Source organism: Symphalangus syndactylus, chromosome Y (assembly GCF_028878055.3).
Source record: "Symphalangus syndactylus isolate Jambi chromosome Y, NHGRI_mSymSyn1-v2.1_pri, whole genome shotgun sequence".
In the NCBI taxonomy this organism is placed as follows: Eukaryota; Metazoa; Chordata; class Mammalia; order Primates; family Hylobatidae; genus Symphalangus; species Symphalangus syndactylus.
In genome coordinates, this window is record NC_072448.2 from 15129633 (window position 1) to 15155813 (window position 26181).

Consider the following 26181-nt stretch of genomic DNA (forward strand, 5'->3'; position numbering starts at 1 on the left):
ATCCATTCCATTCAATTCCTTTCCTTTCCATTACTTTAAATTATGTTACAGTCGAATCCAGTTTACACCTCTCTACTCCACTCCACGCTACTACCCAAAATTCCATTCATTCCCATTCTTCTCCACTCTACTTCATTCCTTGCCATTCCACTCATTTCATTTTCACACCAGTCCCCTCACTTCCACTCCACTTATTTCTACTTCATTACACTACACCACAATCCTCTCCACAGCAATATGTGCCATGCCATTCCATTCCATTCCTATTTTTGCATTCCATTCCACTCCATTAACCTCCATTCCATTCGATTCCACTCCACTATAGTACATTTCACTCCAATTCACTTTCTTCCATTCCATTCCATTCCATTCCATTCCATTCCATTCCATTCCATTCCATTCCATTTAATTCCATTCCTTTCCATTCCATTCCACTAGAATCCTCACCACACCACTCCACTCCAATACACTCCATAGTACTCCATTCCATTCCTTTCCATTGAGCTCCACTCCACTCCTTTCCAGTGCATTTAATGGAACTCCACTGCACTCCACTCCACAACATTCCTTTCTAATCCATTCTGCAACATTGCACTCCATTACAGTCCCTTCATTTTATTTCTATTGCATTGCTTTCCATTCCATTCCCTTCCACTCCATTACATTGCACCCCACTCCACTCCAATCCATGGCATTCTATTGCATTCCAATCCATTCCATTCAATTCCTTTCCTTCCCATTACTTTAAATTATATTACAGTCGAATCAGTCTACTCCTCTCTACTCCGCTCCACCCTACTACCCGAAATTCCATTCATTCCCATTCCTCTCCACTCTAGTTCATTCCTTGCCATTCCACTCAGTTCATTTTCACACCAGTCCCCTCACTTCCACTCCACTTATTTCTACTTCATTACACTACACTACAATCCTCTCCACAGCATTACATGCCATGCCATTCCATTCCATTCCTATGTTTGCATTCCATTCCATTCCATTCCCTTCAATTCCATTCGATTCCACTCCACTATACTACACTCCACTCCAATCCACTTTCTTCCATTCCATCCCATCCCATCCCGTCCCGGCCAGTCCCGTCCCGTCCCGTCCCGTCCCGTCCCGTCGTGTTCCGTACTGTTCCATTCCATTCCATTCCATTCCATTCCATTCCATTCCATTCCATTCCATTCCATTCCATTCCATTCCATTCCATTCCATTCCATTCCATTCCATTTCTTTCCATTACTTTCCAATCCATTCTACATGAAACCCCTCCAATCCTCTGCATTCCACTCGACTCGAGTACATTCCAATCTTTGCAATTCCACTGCACTTCTATCCATTCCATTACATTCCATTGTATTCCACTCAACTCCTCTCAACTCCATTCCTTTCTATTCCATTCCAACACACTGCTCTCCAATCCAATCCATTCCATTCGGATACATTGCATTACATTCCATTCGGATGCATTCCATTCCATTCCATTCCATTCCATTCCATTCCATTCCATTCCATTCCATTCCATTCCATTCCATTCCATTCCATTCCCATTGAATGCACTCCCTCCAATCCAATGCACTCCATTCTACTGTATTCCATTTCTTCCCATTGAACTCCACTCCACTCCATTCCATTCCATTCCATTGAATTGCATTTCACTACAATCAACTCCAGTCCACTCCATTCCTTTTGATTCCATTCCACTTTACTGCACTCCATTCCACTACATTCTATTCCATTCCATTCTATTCCATTCCAATCTATTCCAATCTATTGCATTCCATTCCATTCCATTCCATTCCATTCCATTCCATTCCATTCCATTCCATTCCATTCCATTCCATTCCATTCCATTCCATCCCGCTGTATTGTATTCTTTTCCATTTCTTTCCATTCCATTCCATTCTCTCTATTCCTCTCTAATCAACTTCGTATCATTCCATTAAATTCCATTCCATTCCATTTCATTTTGTTATGTTATGTTGAAATCAAATCCAATCTACTCCGCTTCACACCACTCGACTCCCCTACACTCCATCTCATTCATTCCCATTCCTATGCACATCTCTGCATTCCACACAACGCCACTCCAATACACTGCATTCCGTTCCAGAAGATTCCTTTCCATTCCATTCCTTTCCATTAAACTTGTATCCACTCCACTTCACTCCACTCCACTCCATTCTATTCCATTCCTTTCCTTCCCATTCAACTGCACTCCACACAACTGCATTCCATTCGATTCCATTCCACTCCACTCCACTCCAATGCATTCCTTTCTAGTCTATTCCACTGCACTGCACTCCACTCCACCCAATTCCATTCCATTCTATTCCGTTCCATTGCCTTCCGATCCATTCCATTCCCTTACATTCCATTGCATACCAATCAACTCCACTCCACTTCAGTCCACTGCATTCCATTTCTTTCCATGTAACTAGAATCCCCTCGTCTCCAATACACTTGAATCCACTTCATTGAACTCCAATACATTTCATTCCATTCCATTACAGCCAACTCGACTCAGTTCATTCCTTTCTAGGCCATTCCACTACATTGCACTACACTAGATTCCATTCCATTGCATTCCATTCCATTACATTCCATTCCATTACATTCTATTAAATTCCTTTCCATTCCGTGGCATATTTTTCCATTCCCTTCCTTTCCATGACATTCCTCTCCATTCCAATCCAAAACCACTGCTTTCCATTAAATTGCAACCCATTACATTCCATTCCTTTGCATTCTATTCCATTGAACTTTAATGCACTCCACTAGACTCCACTGCACTCCATTCCATTCCTTCTCATTCCACTGCACTCCAATCCACTCCATTCTATTACGCTCCCCACCATTCCACTCCACTCCATTCCTTTCTACTCATTTCCACTACACTTCTCTCCACTTCACTCCATTCCATTCCATTCCATTCCATTCCATTCCATTCCATTCCATTCCATTCCATTCCATTCCATTCTCTTCCATTCAATTGTGTTTCTTTGCATTACATTGCATTCCATTCCATTCCCTTCTATTTTATTCCATTAAACTCCATGCCAATCAACTTCATTGCATTCCATTCCATTGCAGTCCATTCCATTCCATACCATTATCTCGAGTCTACTCCACTCCCCTCCACTTCACTCAATTTAGTCACTTCCATTGGTCTCCACACCTCTCCACTATATTCCTTTGCATTCCCTTCCAATCCATTCCATTCCATTCCATTCCATTCCATTCCATTCCATTCCATTCCATTCCATTCCATTCCATTCCATTCCATTGTATTCCTTTGTATTCGATTGCATTTCACTCCACTCCACACCTCTCCATTTCTTTCTATTCCATTCCTCTATACTACACTTCACTACACTTCATTACCTTCCATTTCTTTCAATTTCATTCCATTCCATTTCACTCCCTGCCAATCCATTCCATTCCACTCCACTCCCATCCAATACTATCCACTACAATCCGTTCTTTTCCATTCCATTCCATTCCATTCAAATCCTCTCCACTCCACGCCACTGCACTCCAGTCCACACCACTCCATTCCATTCTTTCCCATTCCTCCAGACTACACTACATTACACTCCGCTGCATTCCACTCTACTGCATTCCAGTCCACACTATTCCTTTATACTCCATTCTACTACAATGCAATGCACTCCACTCCTTTCCATTCCTTTCCATTCTATTTCATACCATTCCATTAAACTCCATTCCATTCCATTCCACTCCACTACACCCCAATCCCCTGCATTCCATTCTGTTTCATTCCATTCCATTCCATTCCATTCCATTCCATTCCATTCCATTCCATTCCATTCCATTCCATTCCAGTCCATTCCCTTCCCTTCCATTCCATTCCATTCTAATCCCTTCCCTTCCATTACATTGCACTCCACTCCACTCCAATCCACAGCATTCCGTTGCATTCCAATCCATTCCATTCAATTCGTTTCCTTTCCGTTACATTACAATATATTACAGTCAAATCCAGTCTACTCCTCTCTACTCCACTCCTCTCTACTACACTAAAGTCCATTCATTCCCATTCCACTCCACTCTGCATCGTTCCATTAAATTCCATTCAATTGCATTTCACTCCAGTCCCCTCACTTCCACTCAACTTATTTCTACCTCATTAAACTATTCTACACTCCTCTTCACAGCATTCCGTGCCATTCCATTCCATTCCTATCCTTTGCACTCCTTTCCATTACCCTTCATTCCATTCGAATCCACTGCACTATGTTACAATCCACTCCAATCCACTGCCTCCCATTTGTTTCCATTACATTCCATTTCTTTCCGTTCCATTCCAACCCATTCCACATGAAACCCCTCCATTCCTCTTCGTTCCACTCAAATCTATTCCATTCCAGTCCTTCACATTCCACTCCATTTCAGTCCATTTTATTCCATTTAATGGCATTCCACTCCACTCAACTCAGCTCCATTCCTTTCTATTCCGTTCCAACACACTGCTCTTGAAACCCCTCCATTCCTTTCGGATCTATTGAATATCATTCTGTTCCATTCCACTCCATTCCAATCGAATCCACTCCACTCCACTCCAATGCACTCCATTCTACTCCGTTCCATTTCTTCCCATTCAACTCCACTGCACTTCATTCCATTCCTTTCCATTCAATTACATTTCACTACAATTCACTCCATTCCACTACATTTGTTTTGATTCCATTCCACTTTACTACACTCCATTCCACTCCATTCCATTCCATTCCATTCCATTCCATTCCATTCCATTCCATTCCATTCCATTCCATTCCATTCCACTCCACTCCATTCCACTCCATTCCATTACACTCCATTCCATTCCATTCCATTCCATTCCATTCCATTCCATTCCATTCCATTCCATTCCATTCCATTCCATTCCATTCCAAGTCGGTTTCAATGCATTCCCCTCTAGTCCATTCCTTTCCAACCCACTCTACTCCACTCCAATCCACTGAATTCCGTTCCATTCCATTCCTTTCCATTCCATTCCATTCCTTTCCACTCCACTCGAAGCCACACCACACCACTGCACTCCAATGCACTCCTCTCTACTCCATTCCATTACTTACCATTGATCTCCACTCCACTCCACTCCTTCCAGTCCATTCTGTGGAACTCCACTCCATTCCACTCCACATCATTCCTTTCTAATCCATTCCTCTACACTGCACTCCATTCCATTCCATTCATTTCCTTTCCATTGCATTTCATTCGATTCCATTCCCTTCCCTTCCCTTCTATTACATTGCACTCCACTCCACTTCAATCCACGGCATTCCAGTGCTTTCCTATCCATTCCATTCTATGCCTTTCTTTCCGGTACATTACATTGTATTACAGTAGAATCCAGTCTACTCCTCTCTACTCCGCTCCACTCTACTACACTAAAATACATTCTTTCCCATTCCTCTCCCCTCCACTTCATTCCATTCCATTCCATTCAATTCCATTTCAGTAAAGTCCTCTCACTTCCACTCCACTTATTTCTACCTCATTACACTTCACTACACTCCTCTCCGTAACATTCTATGCCATTGCATTCAATTTCATTCCTATCCTTTGCATTCCATTCCATTCAATTCCCCTCCATTCCATTCGATTCCACTCCACTATATTACCCTCCACTCCAATCCACTGCCTCCCATTGGATTCCATTACATTAAATTTCTTTTCATTCCATTCCAATCCATTCCACACGAGACCCCTCCAATCCTCTGCATTCCACTCATCTCGAGTCCATGCCAATCCTTCCCATTGCACTCCATGTCAGTCCATTCCATTCCATTCCATTGCATTCCTATCCACTCCACTCAAGTCCATTTCTTGCTGTTCAATTCCAACACCCTGCTCTCCAATCCACTCCATTCCTTTCAGATCCATTGCTTTCCTTTCCATTCCTTTCCACTCCATTCCACTTGAATCCACTACACTCCACTCCAATGCACTCCATTCTACTCCATTTCATTTCTTCCCGTTCATCTCTATTCCATTCCATTCCTTTTCATTCAATTCCATTTCACTATAATCCACTCCACTCCACTCCACTCCATTTTTTTTGATTCCATTCCACTTAACTGCACTGCATTCCATTCCACTCCATTCCATTCCATTCCATTCCATTCCATTCCATTCCATTCCATTCCATTCCATTCCATTCCATTCCATTCCATTCCATTCCATTGCATTACACTCCATTCGTCTGTATTGCATTATATTCCCTTCCATTCCATTCCATTCTCTCAAATGCCCTTTAATCAACTTCATTCCATTCCATTAAATTCCCTTCCATTCCATTTCATTATGTTATGTTATATTCTAATCAAATCCACTCTAATCCACTTCACACCACTCGACTACACTCCACTCCATTCCATTCCATTCATTCCTATTCCTCTCCACTCCACTGCATTCCATGCAACTCCACTGCAATCCACTGCCTTCCATTAGATGACATTTCCTTCTCTTTCATTCCTTTCCATTAAACTCGAAGCCACTCCACTTCACTCCACTCCATTCTATTCCATTCCATTCTTCCCATTCAACTGCACTCTTCTCCACTGCATTCCATTCAATTCGATTCCACTCCACTCCACTTCAATGAATTCATTTCTACTCTATTCCACTGCACTGTACTCCTCTCCACCCAATTCCATTCCATTCGGTTCCGTTCCATTGCATTCCCATCCATTCCACTCCCTTACATTCTATTCCATACCACTCCACTCCGTTCCACTCCAATCCACTGTACTCCACTCCGCTCCATTTGAGTACAATCCCCTCTTCTCCAATCCACTCGACTTCACTTCAGTGAACTCCAATATGGTGCATTCCATTTCATTACACTCCACTCAAATCCAGTAAACTCCTTTCTACACCACTGCACTACATTGCACTCCACCAGACTCCATTCCATTCCATTCCATTCCATTCCATTCCATTCCATTCCATTCCATTCCATTCCATTCCACATCATTCCATCCCATTCAATTCCATTCTAGTCCATTCCATTGCTTTCCATTCCATTCGATTCCAGTCCATTCCATTCCATTCCATTCCATTCCATTCCATTCCATTCCATTCCATTCCATTCTGTGCCAATGCTTTGCCTATCAATCTTTCCCTTCCCTTCCATTCCATTCAACTCCTCTCCACTCCAACTTACCGTATTCCATTCCATTCCATTCCATTCCGTACCATTGCTTTGCATACCAATCAATTTCCTTCCTTTCCATTCCATTCCACTCCTCTCCGCTCCAACACACCGTGTTCCATTCCATTCCATTCCATTCCATTCCATTCCATTCCATTCCATTCCATTCCATTCCATTCCATTCTGTTCCATTCCACTCGATTCCTCTCTACTCAACTACACTCCATGACACTCCATTCTAATCATTACCTTTCCACTCCACTCCTCCCCACTCCAATCCATTATATTTCATTTCACTTCACTGCACTGCACTCCGTTCCATTCTTTTGTACTCCATTCCACTATTCTGCACCAACTCCAGTCCGTTCTACTCCCTTCCATTCCATTCCATTCCACCACATTCCATTCCATTCCACTTCACTCATCTGCACTGTAATCCAATGAAATCCATTCCATTCTACTCCAGTCCATTCTATTCCTTTCTATGCCATTCTACTTAAATCCACTCCACTCCACTAAACTCCACTGCACTCCATTGCATTCCATTCCATTCCGTTCCATTCCATAGCATTGCATTCCCATCCATTCCCTTCCTTTCCTTTCCATTCCATTCCAAACCACTCAACTCCAATCCATAGTATTCCATTCCTTTGCAATAGATTACAACAATATATACTCCACTCCACTCTACTGAACACCATACCATTCCTTCCCATTTCACCCCAATCTATTCCATTCCTTTTTACTCCATTCCACTACACTGCATTGCATTCTGCTCCAATCCATTCCATTCCATTCAATTCTGTTCCACTCCAATCCATTCCAATGCATTCCCCTCTAGTCCACTTCATTCCAACCCACTCCACTCCACTCCAATCCACTGAAATCCATTCCATTCCATTCCATTCCACTCGAATCCAAACCACACAACTACACTCCAATGCACTCCACACTGCTCCATTCCATATGTTGCCATTGAGCTCCACTGCACCCCACTCCTTTCCAGTCCATTCTTTGGAACTCCACTCCACTCCACACCATTCCTTTCTAATCCATTCTGCTACACTGTACTCCATTCCATTCCATTCATTTCTTTTCCATTGCCTTGCATTCCATTCCATTCCCTTCCCTTCTATTACATTGCACTCCATTCCACTCCAATCCACGGCATTCTGTTGCATTCCAATCCATTCCATTCAATTCCTTTCCTTTCCGTTACATTAAATTATATTACTGTCGAATCCAGTCTACTCCTATCTACTCCGCTCTACTCTACTACACTAAATTCCACTCATTCCCATTTCTCTCCACTCCACATCATTCCATTCCATTCCTTTCTATTCCATTTCACTGCAGTCCCCTGATTTCACTCCGCTTATTTCTACTTCATTACACTACACAACACTCCTCTCTGCACCATTCCATGCCATGCCATTCCATTCCATTCCTATACTTTGCATTGCATTCCATTCCATTCCCCTCCATTCCATTCGATTCCACTCCACTGTATTACCCTCCACTCCAATCCACTGTCTTCCATTCGATTACATTACATTCTATTTATTTTCATTCCATTCCAATCCATTCCACATAAAACCTCCCCAATCCTCTGCATTCCACTCATCTCGAGTCCATGCCAATCCTTCCCTTTCCAATCCACTTCAGTCCATTCCATTCCATTCGATTGCATTCCAATCCACTCTACTCAACTCCATTGCTTTCTATTCCATTCCAACACCCTGCTCTCCAATCCTCTCCATTACACTCGGATACATTGCTTTCCTTTCTGTTCTGTTCCACTCTATTCCACTCGAATCCACTCCACTCCACTCCATTGCACTCCATTCTACTCCATTCCATTTCTTCCCTTTCATCTTCACTCCACTCCATTCCATTCTTTTTATCCAATTCCATTTCACTACAATCCAGTCCACTTCTCTCCACTCCTTTCAATTCCATTCCACTTTACTGCACTCCATTCCACTGCATTCCATTCCATTCCATTCCATTCCATTCCATTCCATTCCATTCCATTCCATTCCATTCCATTCCATTCCATTCCATTCCATTCCATTCCATTCCGTTCCGTTCCATTACATTCGGCTGCATTGCATTCTATTCCCTTCCCTTCCATTCCATTCCATTCTCTCAACTGCCCTCTAATCAACTTCATTCCATTCCGTTAAATTCCTTTCCATTCCATTTCATTATGTTACGTTATATTCTAATCAAATCAACTCTACTCCACTACACACCACTCGACTATGCTGCACTCCACTCCATTCCATTCATTCCTATTCCTCTCCACTCCAGTGCATTCCATGAAACTCCACTGCAATCCACTGCATTCTACTCCATAACATACCTTTCTATTCCATTCCTTTCCATTAAACTTGAAACCACTTCACTTCACTCCACTCCACTACATTGTATTCCATTCCATTCCTTCCGTTTCAACTGCACTCTACTCAACTGCATTCCATTCTATTTTATTCCACTCCACTCCACTGAAATGCATGCCTTTCTACTCTATTCCAGAGCACTGCACTACACTTCACCCAATTCCTTTCCATTGTGTTCCATTCCAGTGCTTTCCCGTCCGTTCCATTCCCTTACATTCCATTCCATACAGCTCCACCCCGTTCCAATCCAATCCACTGCATTCCATTCAACTCCATTTAACTCGAAACCGCTCTTCTCCAATCCACTCAATGCCACTTCACTGAACTCCAATACAGTGCATTCCATTCCATTACACTCCACCCAACTCTAATACATTCATTTCTACACCATTCCACTACATTGCACTCCACCACACTCCATTCCATTGCATTCCATTCCATTCCATTCCATTCCATTCCATTCCATTCCATTCCATTCCATTCGGCTGCATTGCATTCTATTCACTTCCATTCCATTATCTCAACTACACTTTAATCAATATCATTCAATTCCATTAAATTCCCTTCCATTCCATTTCAATATGTTATTTTATATTCTAATCAAATCCACTCTAATCCATTTCAGACCACTCGACTACACTGCACTCCACTCCATTCCATTCATTTTTTTTTTTTTTTTTTTTAGACGGAGTCTTGCTCTCTCACCCAGGCTGGAGTGCAATGGCGCTATCTCATCTCACTGCAAGCTCCACCTCCCGGGTTCACGCCATTCTCCTGCCTCAGCGTCTCTGAGTAGCTGGGACTACAGGCGCCTGCCACCACGCCCGGCTAATTTTTTGTATTTTTAGTAGAGACAGGGTTTCACCGTGGTCTCGATGTCCTGACCTCATGATCCGCCCGCCTCGGCCTCCCAAAGTGCTGGGATTACAAGCGTGAGCCACCACGCCCGGCCTCCATTCATTTTATTCTCCACCCCAGTGCAGTCCATGAAACTCCACTGCAATCCACTGCCTTCTATTCCATAACATTCCTTTCTGTTCGATTCCTTTCCATTGAACTCAAAACTACTTCACTTCACTCCACTCCACTCCATTCTATTCCATTCCATTCATTCCCATTCAACTGCACTCTACTCAACTGCATTCCATTCAATTCTATTACACTCTACTCAAATGCATTCCTTTCTACTCTATTCCACTACACTGCACTACAATTCACCCAATTCCATTCCATTCCATTCCAGTGCTTTCCCATCCGTTCCATTCCCTTTCATTCCATTCCATACAACTCCACTCCATTCCATGCAAATCAATTCCACTCCATTTCTATCTACCCCATTCCACCGCACTGCACTTCACTCCAGTCCATTCCATTCCATTCTATCTATTCCGCTCATTTACTTTCAATTCAATTTCATTTCATTGCATTTTATTCCTTTCCACTTCTATTCATTTACACTCTATTCCACCCCACACCATTCCACTCCACTTATCTCCATTCCATTCTATTCCATTCCATTTTATTCTACTCCATTCCATTCCTCTCCTTTGCATGCCATTGCTTTCTTTCAACAGGCTTATTCTCTCTCATTCATGCTTGAGTGCATTGGCACAATCCCAGCTCTCTTTTCATTTCATCATTCCATTCCATTTCATTGCTTTCTACTTCATTCCATGCCCCCCACTCCACTCCACTCTCCTCCACTCTACCCTACTACAACCCATTCGTTTCCATTAAATTCCCTTCCACTCCATTCTATTCCATTACTTTCTTTCAATAGGATCTCACTGTATCACCCAAGCTGGAGTGCCTTCGCTCAATCTCAGCTCACATTCCATTTCTCGACTCCATTCAATTTGATTCCATTATAATCCAGTCCATTATAATACATTCCATTCTATTTCATTCCATTAAACTCCACTCCACTCCATTCCATTCCACGTCATTCCATTGCACTCCACTCACCTCCACTCCATTCTAATCCATTCTTTTCCATCCCATTCCATTCCACTCCATTCCACTCAACTTCACTTTACTCTGCTCCACTTCACTCCATTCCATTTCGCTAAATCCCTTTGCATTCCATTGCATTCCATTCCATTCCATTGCATTCTTTTCCATTGCTTTGCATTCCATTCCATTCCATTCCACTCCACAACACACCAATCCACTCCACTCTATTCCATTCCATCCCATTCCTTTCCTCTCCATTCTAGTCCACTATACTTCACTCCAATCCACTCCACTCCTCTCCGCTTCATTCCACTTCATTACAGTCCATTGCAATCCATTACACTGCATTCTATTTTATTCCTTTCTGTCTATATGATTTCACTCTGTCACCCTGGCAATATTGCAGTTGTAGAATTGCAGCTCACATTTCATTTCACAATTCCATTCTATTCCCTTCCATTCCACTCCACTCCACTCCGATCCACTCCACTCCACTCCACTCCGCTCCATTCTTTTCTACACCTTTGCACTACACTGCAGTCCGTTGCACTCCGCTCCATTCCATTCCCTTCCATTGCCTTTCACCCCATTTCATTCCCATCCTTTGCATTTCATTCCACTCCACTCCACTCCAATCCACTGCATTCCATTCCATTCCATTGACCTCAAATTCACTCTTCTCCACTCCACTCCTTTCCACTCCACTCCACTGTATGCCATTCATTTCCATTTCTTTCCCTTCTACTTCACTACACTCCATTCCTTTCCTTTCTACTCCATTGCAATACACTGCACTCCACTCTTCTCCTTTCCTTTCTATTCCATTCCATTCTGTTCCACTGCATTCCATTCCATTCCATTCCCTACAGTAACATTCCATTCCACTAGAATCCACACTACTCCACTCCACTGCACTTCACTAAACTCCATTACATTACATTCCACTCCACTCCCCTCCACTCCAAACCTTTCCACACCATTCCACAACTCTGTCACTACATTACACTCAATTCCATTCCATTGCATTCCATTCCTTTACTTTGTATTCCATTCCATTCCATTGCCTTCCAATCCATTCCATTCTACTGCACACAACCCCTATACAATCCACTGCATTCCATTCCATTCCATTCCATTCCATTCCATTCCATTCCATTCCATTCCATTCCATTCCATTCCATTCCATTCCATGCCACTGCATTTCAGTCTATTCCATTCCATTACACTTGAATCCACTGCTCTCCACTCCTCCAGACTCCACACCAATCCAGTCCTTTCTTCCAATCCCGCTCCTCTCTCTACACTCTATTTCAATCCATTCCATTCCACTCCCTTCCACTCGTCTCCATTCCTTTTGGCTTCATTCCATTACACTCCACTCCACTCCATTCCATTACATTCAATTACATTACATTACACTGCACTCTAATCCACTCCAAACTACTGCATTCCTCTCCATTCGTCTCCACTCCACTCCACTCCATTACATTTCATTCCATTCTATTCCACTCATTTCCACTACACTCCAGTCCACTTAATTACAGTCCACTCCGTTCCATTCCTTCCCATTCAACCCTATTCCAAGTGACTACATTCCATTGCATTTCATTCCATTGCATTTCACTTTGCTCCACTCCATTCCTTTCTACTCCATTCAACTACGCAGCACTCCAATCCAATCCATTCCCTTCCCTTCAATTCCCTTCTACTCCATTCCACTCCACTCCAATCTACTGCATTCCATTCCATTCCTTTCCATTCCATTCCAAACTAATACATTCAACTCCACTCCACTGAACTCCATTGCATTCCTTAACACTCCACTCCACCCCACTCCAATCCATTCCATTCCACTCCACTGCAATCCATGCCATTCTGTTCCGCTCCATTGCTTTCTAATCCATTCCACTACACTTCACTCCAGTCCACTCCATTCCATTCCATTCCATTCCATTGTGTTCCATGGCATTTCATTCCATTCCATTCCCTTCCATTCAATTCCATTCCACCCCACTCACCTCCTTTCCTATCCACTGCATTCTATTCCATTCCTTTCAATTCCACTCGGATCCACTCTATTCAACTCCACTCCACTCAAAACCACTCCATTTTACTCCCTCTCATTCCACTCCTCCCTGATGCACTCCATTCCATACCATTCCTTTCTATTCCACTCCACTTCAATGCACTCCACTGCTTTCCTTTCTACTCCATTCCACTACACTGCCCTCCAGTCCAGTCCATTCCAATTCATTCCACTCTATTTCATTGCATTGCATTCCATTCCATTCCAATCTTTTCTAATCATTTCCATTCCACTCCATCCGACTCCAATCCACTGCATTCCATTCCATTCCATTGCATTCCTCTCTGCTCAACTCCTTTCCAGTACACTGCCTTCCAATGCACTCCATTCCATTCCATTTCATTACGTTTGATTGTGTTACAATTCTTATCATTCCTTTCTGTTTCATCCATTCCTCTCAAATCTACTCATTTCCAATCCAGTGTATTCCATTCCATTCCATTCCATTCCATTCCATTCCATTCCATTCCATTCCATTCCATTCCATTCTCCTCAAATCTAATCTACTCCTTCCCACTCCACTTCACTGCATTCCATTCTTTACATTCCTCTCCATTCCACTGCACACTATTCCATTCCATTCCATTCCATTTTATTCCATTCCCCTTTGATTCACTCCTGTCACTACACTCCCCTCCATTCCTCTCTTCTCCATTCCAGTACACCGCACTCCACTCCACTCCATTTCTTTCAGTTCCATTCCTTTCCTTTCCGTTCCATTGAATTCCATTCCATTCCATTCCATTCCATTTACCTCGAATGCACTCCACTCCACTCTACTCCATTACACAGCATTGCATTTCTTTCCTTTTCATTCCATTCTTTCCACTCGAATACACTCTAATCGACTCCAGCCCATTCCACTCCACTCCACTCCACTCCATTCCATTACTTCCCTTTCCACTCCATACCACTCCATTCTATTCCATTCCATTCCATTCGCCTGCTTTCACTCCACTCCACTCCTCTCCACTCTGTTCCACTCTACTCCAATCCATTCCACTCCACTCGAATCCTTTCCATTATACTCCATTCCATGAAACTGCACTCCACTCCACTGCATTCCATTCCATTCCATTCCATTCCGTTCCATTCCATTCCATTGCATTCCATTCCATTCCACACCATTCCCTTCCACTCCACTCTACTCCATTCCACCGCATTCTATATCTTTCCATTACACTACATTACATTCCACTCGAATGCGCTCTACTCCACTCCACTCCACTCCATTCTTTTCGTTACCATTTCACTCCACTCGACTCCATTCTATTCCATTCCTTTCCCTTCCATTCCATTCCATTCCATGCAATTCCATTCTACTCAATTCCACTTTATTCCCCTCCATTCCCCTGCACTCCATTGCGTTCAATTTCCTTCCATTCCTTTCTTTGTTGTTCGTTCCTTTCCAATCCCTTCCATTCCATTCCATTCCACTCCAATCCACTGCACTGCAATTCACTGCATTCCATTCCATTCCATTACTTTCCACTCAAATCTACTCCACTTCACTCCACTACTTTCAATTCTTTCCAATTCCACTCCTCTGCTTTCGACTCTATTCTACTCCATGCCTTTCACTTCCATTCTATTCCAATCCACTCCACTCCCCTCCACTGCATTCCTTTCTACTCCATTCCACTTCTCTGCACTCCACTGCACCACATTCAATTCCGATCTATTCCATTCATTTCATTGCATTGCCTTCCATTGCATTCCCTTCCATTCCTCTCCACTCCAATCCACTCCAATGAACTGCATTCCATTCCACTCCTTTCTGTTCCATTCCATTCCATTCCATTCCACTCAAGTCCACTCTATTCCACTCCACTCCACTCCATTCTACTCCTTCCCATTCCACTCATCCACACTCCACTACATTCGATACCATTCAATTCTATTCCATTCCATTCCATTCCATGCCATTAAATTCCTTTCCTTTGCATTGAATTCCGTTCCATTTTGTTCCTTTGCATTGCATTCCAATCCACTCCACTCCACTCCACTCCATGGCTTTCCATTCAATTCCATTCCATTCAATCCCATTCCATTCCATTCCACTCGAATCCACCCTACTCGCTCTACTCCACTCCAATCCTTTCCATTCCATTATGTTCATTCCCATTTTACTCCACGACACTACACTATATTCCTTTCTACTCCTTTCTGATGCACTGCACTCCATTCCCCTCTTTTCCTTTCATTTCCATTCCATTCCATTCCAGTGCATTCCATTCCATTACATTCCCTTCTATTCCTTTCCATTCCTTTCCATTGCACTCAACTCCACTCCTCTCCAATCCACTGCATTCAATTGCATTGCATTCCACTCGAATCTACTCCACTCCTCTCCACTGCACTCTATTCCATCCCTTCCCCTTCTGCTACACTAAATTTCAATCCATTCCATTCCATTCCATTCCATTCCATTCCATTCCATTCCATTCCATTCCATTCCATTCCATTCCATTCCATTCTATTCCATTCCATTGCACTGCACTCTATTCCATTCGTTTCAAATCCATTCCACCACGCTGCATAACTCTCCACTCCATTGCATTCCATTCCATTCTATTCCTTTCCATTCCAATGTATTCCATTGGATTCCATTCTTTTGGATTCTATTCCATTCCACACCACTCCACTCCACTCAAATCTCCTGTATTTTGCTCCACTCCATTCCATTCCTTTCCATTGCTTTCTGACAAAATGGTCTCACTATGTCACCATGGGTATATTACAGTGGCAGAATCACAGCTAACATTTCATTTAAGCATTCCATTCCATTCCAACTCACTCCATTTCAATGGACTCCGTTAAACTCCACATCGTTCCATTCCACTGCACTCCATTCCTTTGCACTCCAGTCAACTCCACTCCACTCCATTTCAGTTCTCTCCATTCTTTTACTCCATTCATCTGCGCTGTACTCCACTCCTTTCCTTTCCATTGCATTCCATTCCATGCCATTCCTTTCTGACGGAATCATCTTACTATATCACCCTGGCTATATTGCAGTGGCAAAAGCACAATTAACATTTCATTTAGAAATTCCATTCCATTCCATCTCACTCCACTTCAATCCACTCCATTGCACTCCACAACATTCCATTCCACTGCACTCCATTCCATTCCACTCAATTCAATTCCACTCCCCTCCATTGCAGTTCTCTCCTTTCTTTTCTACTCCATTCCTCTACATTGCACTCCACTCCTTTCCATTCCATTCCATTCCATACCGTTCCATTGCATTCTATTCTATTTCATTTCCTTCCATTCAATTCCATCCCACTCTACTCTACTCCAATGCACTGCATTCCATTCCATTCAATTCCTTTCCACTCGAAATTACTCAAATCTACTCCATTACATTGCATTCCCTTCCATTCCTTTCCATTGCATTTCTTTCCATTCAATTCCTTTCCACTCCACTCCACTTCAATCCACAGCATTCCATTCCATTCCATTCCATTCTATTCCATTCCATTCCACTCAATTCTACTCCACTCCATTCCTCACCACTTCACTCTAATCTTTTCTGCTCCATTCCACGCCACCTCACTGCATTCCACTCCATTCCATTCAATTCCATTGCATTCCGTTCCATTCCCTTCCATTCGAATCCCTTCCATTCCATTCCATTCCACTCCATTCCAATCCACCGCATTCCATTCCCTTCCATTCATTTCCATTCCACTGGAATCCAAGCTAATCCTCTCCACTCCATTCCATTCAATTGATTCAAATTCCACTCCGGAACGGAGTGTATGTAGTGGAGTGAGTGGAGAGTAGTAGAGTGTATTCGAGTGGACTGGAATGGAATGGAATGGAATGGAATGGGATGGAATGGAATGGAGTGGAATGGAATGGAATGGAATGGAATGGAATGGAATGGAATGGAATGGAATGGAATGCAATGGAATGGATTGGAATAGGGTGGATTGATGTGAAATAGATTGGAGTGTAGTAGAATCAAATGGAAGGCAATGGAATGGAATGCAATGTAATGAAATGCAATGCAATTGAATGGAATGGATTGGAATGGACTGGTTTGGAGTGCAGTGTAGTGGGAAGGAGTAGAAAAGAATGCAGTAGAGGGGAGTGATCTGGAGTCGAGTGGAATGGAGTGGAATGGAATGGAAGGGAATGGAATGGAGGGTAGTGGAGTGGAAAGAAGAGGAATGGAATGGAATGGAATGGAAAAAACGGAGAGGACTGGACTGGAACGGGAGGGAAAGGAATGAAGTGGATTGAAGTGTATTCGAGTGGATTGGAATGGTATGGAATGGAACACAGTGTATTGTATTGTGGTGGAGTGGAGTGGAATGGAATGAGTTGGAAGGGAATGGAATGGAATAGAAAGGAATGGAATGGAATGGAATGGATTGCAGTAGATTGCAGAATAGTGTAATGGTGAAGAAAGGAATGGAGTGGAATGCAGTGGAGTGGAATGGAATGTGGTGATGTGGAGGAGAGTGGAATGGGAAGGAATGGAAAGGAATGAATTCGAGTGGTGTAAGTGGAGTGTAAATGGAATGGAAAACAGAGGATAGGGGTCGCATGGAGTGGAGTGGAATGGAATGGAATGTAAGGGAAGGTTGAGGAATGGAATGCAATGGCATGGAATGAAATGAATGGATATGAATGGAATGGAATGGAATACACTGAACTGGAGAGCAGTGTTGTGGAATGCAGTAGAAAGAATGCAGAGGAGTGGATTGGCTTGGAGTGGAAATAAATGTAAGGGAATGGAAACGAGTGGAGTGGAATTCAGAGGGAAGGGAGTTAATGGATATGAGTGGAAGGGAGTGGAATGAAGTCGAGTAGTTTAGAGTGGAATGGAATAGATGAAGTGCAAAAGAATGGAATGTAATGGAATTCAGTGGATTCGAGCGGAATGGAGAGAGTGGAATAAAATGAAATGGAAGGGCAAGGTTTGGAGTGGAATACAATGGAGTAGAAAGGATTGAAATGGAGTGCAGTGTAGAGCAGTGTGTAAGAATGCAGTAAGAACAAATGGAGTGGAGTGGAGTGGAATGGAATGGAATGGAATGGAATTTAAGGGAGGGAGAGAGTGGAATGGCAAGGAATAGAATGGAGTGGAGTGGAGAGGACTGGTATTGAGTGGAATAGTATTAAATGGAATAGAATGGAATGGAATAAAATGCAGTGGATTGTATTCTACTGGAGTGCATTGGAGTAGAATGAAATGGAATAGAATGAAATGGAGATGATTAGAATGGAAAAAAAATAGAATGCAATGGAATGGAATGGATAGCAGATGAAAGAGAATTAATGGAATGGAGTGGAGTGGAGATGAGGAGAGTTGATAAGAGGGGAATTCCATGTAATGTAATGTAATGGAGTGGAATGAAACTGAATGGAATGGAAAGAATGAATAGGATTGTAGTTGAGGGGAGTCGAATGGAATGCACTGGAATGGAATGGAATGGAATGGAATGGAATGGAATGGAATGGAATGGAATGGAATGGAATGGAATCGCATGGCATGGCATGGCATGGCATGGCACGGTATGGCATGGAATGGCATGGAATGGAATAGAATGGAATGCAACCGAACGGAGTGGAGTGGAATGGAGTGAAGTGGAGTGGAATGGAATGGAATGGAATGGAATGGAATGGAATGGAATGGAATGGAATGGAATGGAATGGAATGGAACGGTATGGAATGGAAAGGAATAGAAAAGACTGGAGTGCAGTGGACCACAGAGGGAAGGAATGGAAAGGTGCTGACTGCACGGAGTTGGAGTGGATTATATTGGAATTTACTGGATAGGAATGGAATGAAATGGAAGGCTGTGGACTTGAGCACAGTGGAGTGGGGCGGAATGGAATGGAATGAAGTAAATGGAATGGTATGAAACAGAGTACAACTTAATGGAAGGGAAAGGAATGGAATGTAATTGACTGCAGTGGAGTGCAGTGAATTGGAATGGAGTAGAAAAGAAAGGAGTGGAGTGAAATGGAGTTGAGTTGAATGCAGTGGAATGGAATGGAATGGCAAGGAATGGAATGGAAAGGAATGGAACGGAATGGAATGGAATGGAATGGAATGGAACGGAATGGAATGGAATGGAATGGAATGGAATGGAAAGGAAAGGAAAAGAATGGAGTGCAGTGGACCACAAAGGGAAGGAATGGAAAGGTGCTGACTGCACGGTATTGGAGTGGATTATCTTGGAATGTACTGGATACGAATGGAATGAAATGGAAGGCTGCGGACTTGAGCACAGTGGAGTGGGGCGGAATGGAACGGAATGAAGTAAATGGAATGGTATGAAACACAGAAGAATTTAATGGAAGGGAATGGAATGGAATGTAATTGACGGGAAAGGAGTGCAGTTCATTGGAGTGGAGTAAAAAATAAAGGAGTGGAGTGCAATGGAGTTGAGTGGAATGCAGTGGAATGGAATGGAATGGAACGGAAGGGAATAGAATGGAATGGAACAGAAAGGAATGGAATGGAATGGAATGGAATGGAATGGAATGGAATGGAATGGAATGGAATGGAATGGAATGGAATGGAATGGAATGGAATCGAATGGAATGGAATGGAATGGAATGGAATCAAATGCAGTGGAATATATTGGAAAGAATAGAATGGACGGAATGGATACAAATGTGGAGCAGAGGAATGCAGTGAAGAAGAATGGAGTAGAAAGGAACAGATTAGAGTGGAATGGAGAGGAATGGAAAGGAAAGGAATGGAATGGAATGGAATGGAATGGAATGGAATGGAATGGAATGGAATGGAATGGAATGGAATGGAATGGAATGGAATGGAATGGAATGGTTTGGAGTAGAGTGAAGTTGAGTGGAATCAAGAAGAGTGGAATGGGAAGGAATGGCATGTAGTGGAGTGTAGTAAAGTGGAATGGAGTGGAGCAGAGAGAATTCAAGTGGAATGGAGTGGAATGGAATAAAATGGAGTGGAAACAATTGAATAGATGTTAGCGGAGTGGAGTGGCGGGTAATGGAAAGGAAAGTAAATTAATGGAATGGAATGAACAGCAATTGAATGGGATAGTAAAAAATGGAATGTAATGGAATGGAGTAGAGTGCATGCAGTGTACTAGAATGGAATAGAAAGAATAGAGTTGAGTGGAGTGGAGTAGAGTGGAGTGGAATGCAGTGGAATGGAATCTAATGGACTGCAATGGATTGGAATGGAAAGGAATGGAACGGAGATAAATACAGTGTAGTGGAATGGAGTAGAAAGAATGGAGCAGAGTAGAGTGGAATGGAGTGGAATGGAATGCAGTGGAATGGAGTGTAATGGAAATGGAAAGAATGGAATGGTGTTGATTGGGCTGGAATGGAGTGCATTGGAGTCTAATGGATTACAGTGGTTTCGAGAGGAATGGAATGGAATGGAATATAATGGAAAGGAATACAATACAGAGGATTGGAGGGAAGTGTAATGGAGTGGAATGGAATGGAAGGGAAGGGAATGGAATGGAATACAATGGAATGGAATGGAATGGAATGGAATGCAATGTAATGGAATGGAGTGAAGAGGAGTGAAGTGTAGTGGAATGTAGTAGAAAGTAAACGAGTGGAGTGGAGTGGAATGGAATGGAATGGAATGGAATGGAGTGGAGTGGAATGACATGGAATGGAATGGATTGGAGTGGAGTGGAATGGGAAGGAATCGATTGGATTGGAATGAATTAAAATTGACTGGAGCGGAGTAGATTCAAGTGGAATGGAAGGGAATGGAAAACAATGGAATAGAATGCAATGGAATGGAATGGAATGGAATGGAATGGAATGGAATGGAATGGAATGGAATGGAATGGAATGGAATCGAATTGAACCAAATGCAGTAGAATATATTGGAAAGAATACAATGGACGGAATGGATACAAATATGGAGCAGAGGAATGCAGTGAAGTAGAATGGAGTAGAAAGGAACAGATTAGAGTAGAATGGAGTGGAATGGAAAGGAATGGATTGGAAAGGAAAGGAAGGTAATGGAATGGAATGGAATGGAATGGAATGGAATGGAATGGAATGGTATGGAATGGAATGGAATGGAATGGAAAGGAATGGAAAAGAATGGAGAGCAGTGAACCACAAAGGGAAGAAATGGAAAGGTGCTGACTGTACCGTATTGGCATGGATTATATATGATTGTACTGGATAGGAATGGAATGAAATGGAAGGCTGAGGAATTGAACACAGTGGAGTGCGGCAGAATGGAATGGAATGAAGTAAATGGAATGGAATGAAACAGAGTAGAACTTAATGGAAGGGAATGGAATGGAATGTAATTGACTGCAGTGGAGTGCAGTCAATTTGAATGGAGTAGAAAAGAAAGGAGTGGAGTGAAATGGAGTTGAGTGGAATGCAGTGGAATGGAATGGAATGGCATGGAATGGAATGGAATGGAATGGAATGGAATGGAATGGAATGGAATGGAATGGAATGGAAAGGAAAGGAAAAGAATGGAGTGCAGTGACCACAAAGGGAAGGAATGGAAAGGTGCTGACTGCACGGTAATGGAGTGGATTATCTTGGACTGAACTGGATATGAATGAAATGAAATGGAAGGCTGTGGACTTGAGCACAGTGGAATGGGGCGGAATGGAACGGAATGAAGTAAATGGAATGGTATGAAACACAGTAGAAGTTAATGGAAGGGAATGGAATGGAATGTAATTGACTAGAATGGAGAGCAGTGCATTGGAGTGGAGTAGAAAATAAAGGAGTGGAGTGGAAAGGAGTTGAGTGGAATGCAGTGGAATGGAATGGAATGGAACGGAAGGGAATAGAATGGAATGGAACAGAAAGGAATGGAATGGAATGGAATGGAATGGAATGGAATGGAATGGAATGGAATGGAATGGAATGGAATGGAATGGAATGGAATCAAATGCAGTGGAATATATTGGCAAGAATAGAATGGACGGAATGGATACAAATGTGGAGCAGAGGAATGCAGTGAAGTAGAATGGAGTAGAAACGAACAGATTAGAGTGGAATGGAGAGGAATGGAAAGGAATGGAATGGAATGGAATGGAATGGAATGGAATGGAATGGAATGGAATGGAATGGAATGGAATGGAATGGAATGGAACGGAACGGAATGGAATGGAATGGAATGGAATAGAATGGAATGGAATGGAATGGTTTGGAGTAGAGTGAAGTTGAGTGGAATCAAGAAGTGTGGAATGGGAAGTAATGGAATGTAGTGGAGTGTAGTAAAGTGGAATGGAGTGGAGCAGCGTGGATTCAAGTGGAATGGAGTGGAATGGAATAAAATGGAGTGGAAAGAATCGAATAGCTGTTAGCGGAGTGGAGTGGATGGTAATGGAAAGGAAAGTAAATTAATGGAATGGAATGTACAGCAATTGAATGGGATAGTAAAAAATGGAATGTAATGGAATGGAGTGGAGTGCAGTGCAGTGTACTAGAATGGAATAAAAGAATAGAGTTGCGTAGAGTGGAGTAGAGTGGAGTGGAATGCAGTGGAATGGAATCGAATGGACTGCAATGGATTGGAATGGAAAGGAATGGAACGGAGATAAATACAGTGTAGTGGAATAGAGTAGAAAGAATGGAGTAGAGTAGAGTGGAATGGAGTGGAATGGAATAGAATGGAATGCAGTGGAATGGAGTGTAATGGAAATGGAAATAATGGAATGGTGTTGATTGGGCTGGAGTGGAGTGCATAGGAGTCTAATGGATTACAGTGGTTTCGAGAGGAATGGAATGGAATGGAATATAATGGAAAGGAATAAAATACAGAGGATTGGAGGGAAGTGTAATGGAGTGGAATGGAATGGAAGGGAAGGGAAGGGAATGGAATACAATGGTATGGAATGGAATGGAATGCAATGTAATGGAATGGAGTAAAGAGGAGTGAAGTGTAGTGGAATGGAGTAGAAAGTAAATGAGTGGAGTGGAGTGGAATGGAATGGAATGGAGCGGAGTGGAATGACATGGAATGGAATGGATTGGAGTGGAGTGGAATGGGAAGGAATCGATTGGATTGGAATGAATTAAAATTGACTGGAGCGGAGTACATACAAGTGGAATGGAATGGAATGGAATGGAAAGCAATGGAATAGAATGCAATGGAATGGAATGGAATGGAATGGAATGGAATGGAATGGAATGGAATGGAATGGAATGGAATCGAATCGAATTGAACCAAATGCAGTGGAATATATTGGAAAGAATACAATGGACGGAATGGATACAAATATGAAGCGGAGGAATGCAGTGAAGTAGAATGGAGTAGAAAGGAACACATTAGAGTGAAATGGAGTTGAGTGGAATGCAGTGAAATGGAATTCAATGGAATGGAATGGAATGGAATGGAGTGGAATGGAATGGAATGGAATGGAATGGAAAGGAATGGAATTGTATGGAATGGAATGGAATGGAATGGAATGGAATTGAATGGAATGGAATGGAATGGAATGCAATGGAATGCAATGGAATGGAGTGGAATGAAATTGAGTCAAGTGCAGTGTAGAGGAATTAACTAGAAAGGAATTAATAGAAGTAAAGTGGAGAGAAGGGACCAGAAATAGTTGAATGGAATGGAATTTAATGTAGTGGAGAGGAGTGGATTGCATTGGAATGGAAAGAAATGAAATGGAGTAGACTGTATTGGAGGCGAGTATAGTGGATTCGAGTGGAAAGGAAAGGAATGGAAAAGATCTGAATTGAATGCCGTGCATTGAAGTCGATTGTAATGGACTAAAATGCAATAGAATGAAAATAGAAAGGAATGCAATACTACTGAAAGGATAGGAATGGAACGGAGTCAAGTGGAGTGTAGTAGAATGGAGTACAAGGGAATAGAGTTCAGTGGAATGTAGAGGAGCGGAGTGGAGTGGAATGCAGTGGAATATAATACAATTCAATGGATTGGGGTGGTTTGCAGAGGAATGAAGGGAATGAAATTGAGTGGAGTGGAATGCAGTGGAATGGAGAAGAGTTCATTCAAGTGGAATGGAATGGAATGGAATGGAATGGAATGGAATGGAATGGAATGGAATGGAATGGAATGGAATGGAATGGAATGGAATGAAGTGGATTGCGGTGGAGTGGAGATCTGTGGAATAAAATTTCATGGAATGGAAGGGAATGCAATGGAAGGCAATGTGAAGAAAAGGAATGAAATGGAATGGAGTGGAGTGGAATTCAGTGTAGGGCAATGAAGTAGAGTGGAAGGCAGTGGAGAGGATTGGAGTAGACAGGAATGGAATGGAATAGAAACGAATGGAATGGAATGGCATGGATTGGAATGGAATGGAATGGAATGGAATGGAATGAAATGGAATGTAGTGGAGTGGAGTGGATTTGAATGGGAAAGAATGGACCGGAATGGGGTCAAATTGAGTGGAGTGGAGTGGAGTGGGGTGGAGTGGATTAGATTAAAATGGAATGGAATGGAATGGAGTGAAATACAATGCAGGCGATTGGATTGGAGTGGTGAGGAATGGAATAGAATCGAATGGAATGCAAATAGTGGAATGGAATGGAATGGAATGACATGGAATGGATTGGAATGGAATGGAAAGGAATGGAATGGAATGGAATGGAATGGAATGGAATGGAATGGAATGGAATGGAATGGAATGGAGTGGAGTGGAATGGAATGGAATGGAATGGAATTGCATGGCATGGCATGGCATGGCATCGAATAGAATGAAATGGAATGGAATGGAATGGCATGGAATGGAATGGAATGGAATGGATTGGAACGGGAGGGAATGGAATGGATTGGAATGGAGTGGACTGGAGTGCAGTGTGGTGTAATGGAGTAGAAAAGATTTCAGTGGGATAGAGTGAGGTGGGATAGGAAAGAATGGGTGGGAGTGGAGTGAGAAGAATGGATTCGATTGTGGTGGAATGTAATTGAATGCAATGGAACGGAATGCACAGGAGTGTAGTGGCATGGAGTTCATTGGAATGGAATGGAATTGAATGGAATAGAATACAAAGGAAGGGAATACAATGGAACGCAATAAAATGGAGTGGAGTGGAGTGCAGTAAAGCTAAATAGATTAGAAAGAAATGTAGTGGAGTGGAGTGTAAAGGAATGAATTGGAGTGGAGTCGACTGGAGTGAAATTTCATTTAAACAAATAGAGTGTACTGTACTCGAATGGTGTGGAGTCGAACGGAGTGGAGAGGAGTTTCATGGAATCGAAGGCAATGGATGAGAATGGAAGGGAAAGGTGAAATGAAATGTGAGCTGTGATACTGCCTCTGGAATATAGCCAGGGAGACTGCGTGAGATGATTCTGAGAGAAAGGAATGAAATGGAAGGAAATGGAGTGAAATGGAATGGACTGAAATGGACTAGACTGGAATGGTGAGGAGTCGAGTGGTTTGAAGTGTAGTGGAGTGGAGTGGAATGGAGAGGAATATAACGGGATGGAATGGAAATGAGTGGAGTGGAGTGGAATGGAATGGAATGGAATGGACTTCAATGGAATGGAAAGCAATGCATTGAAACTGAATGGAATGTAAACGGATATAGGGGAAATGAATGGAGTGAAGTGGAGATGAGTTGAG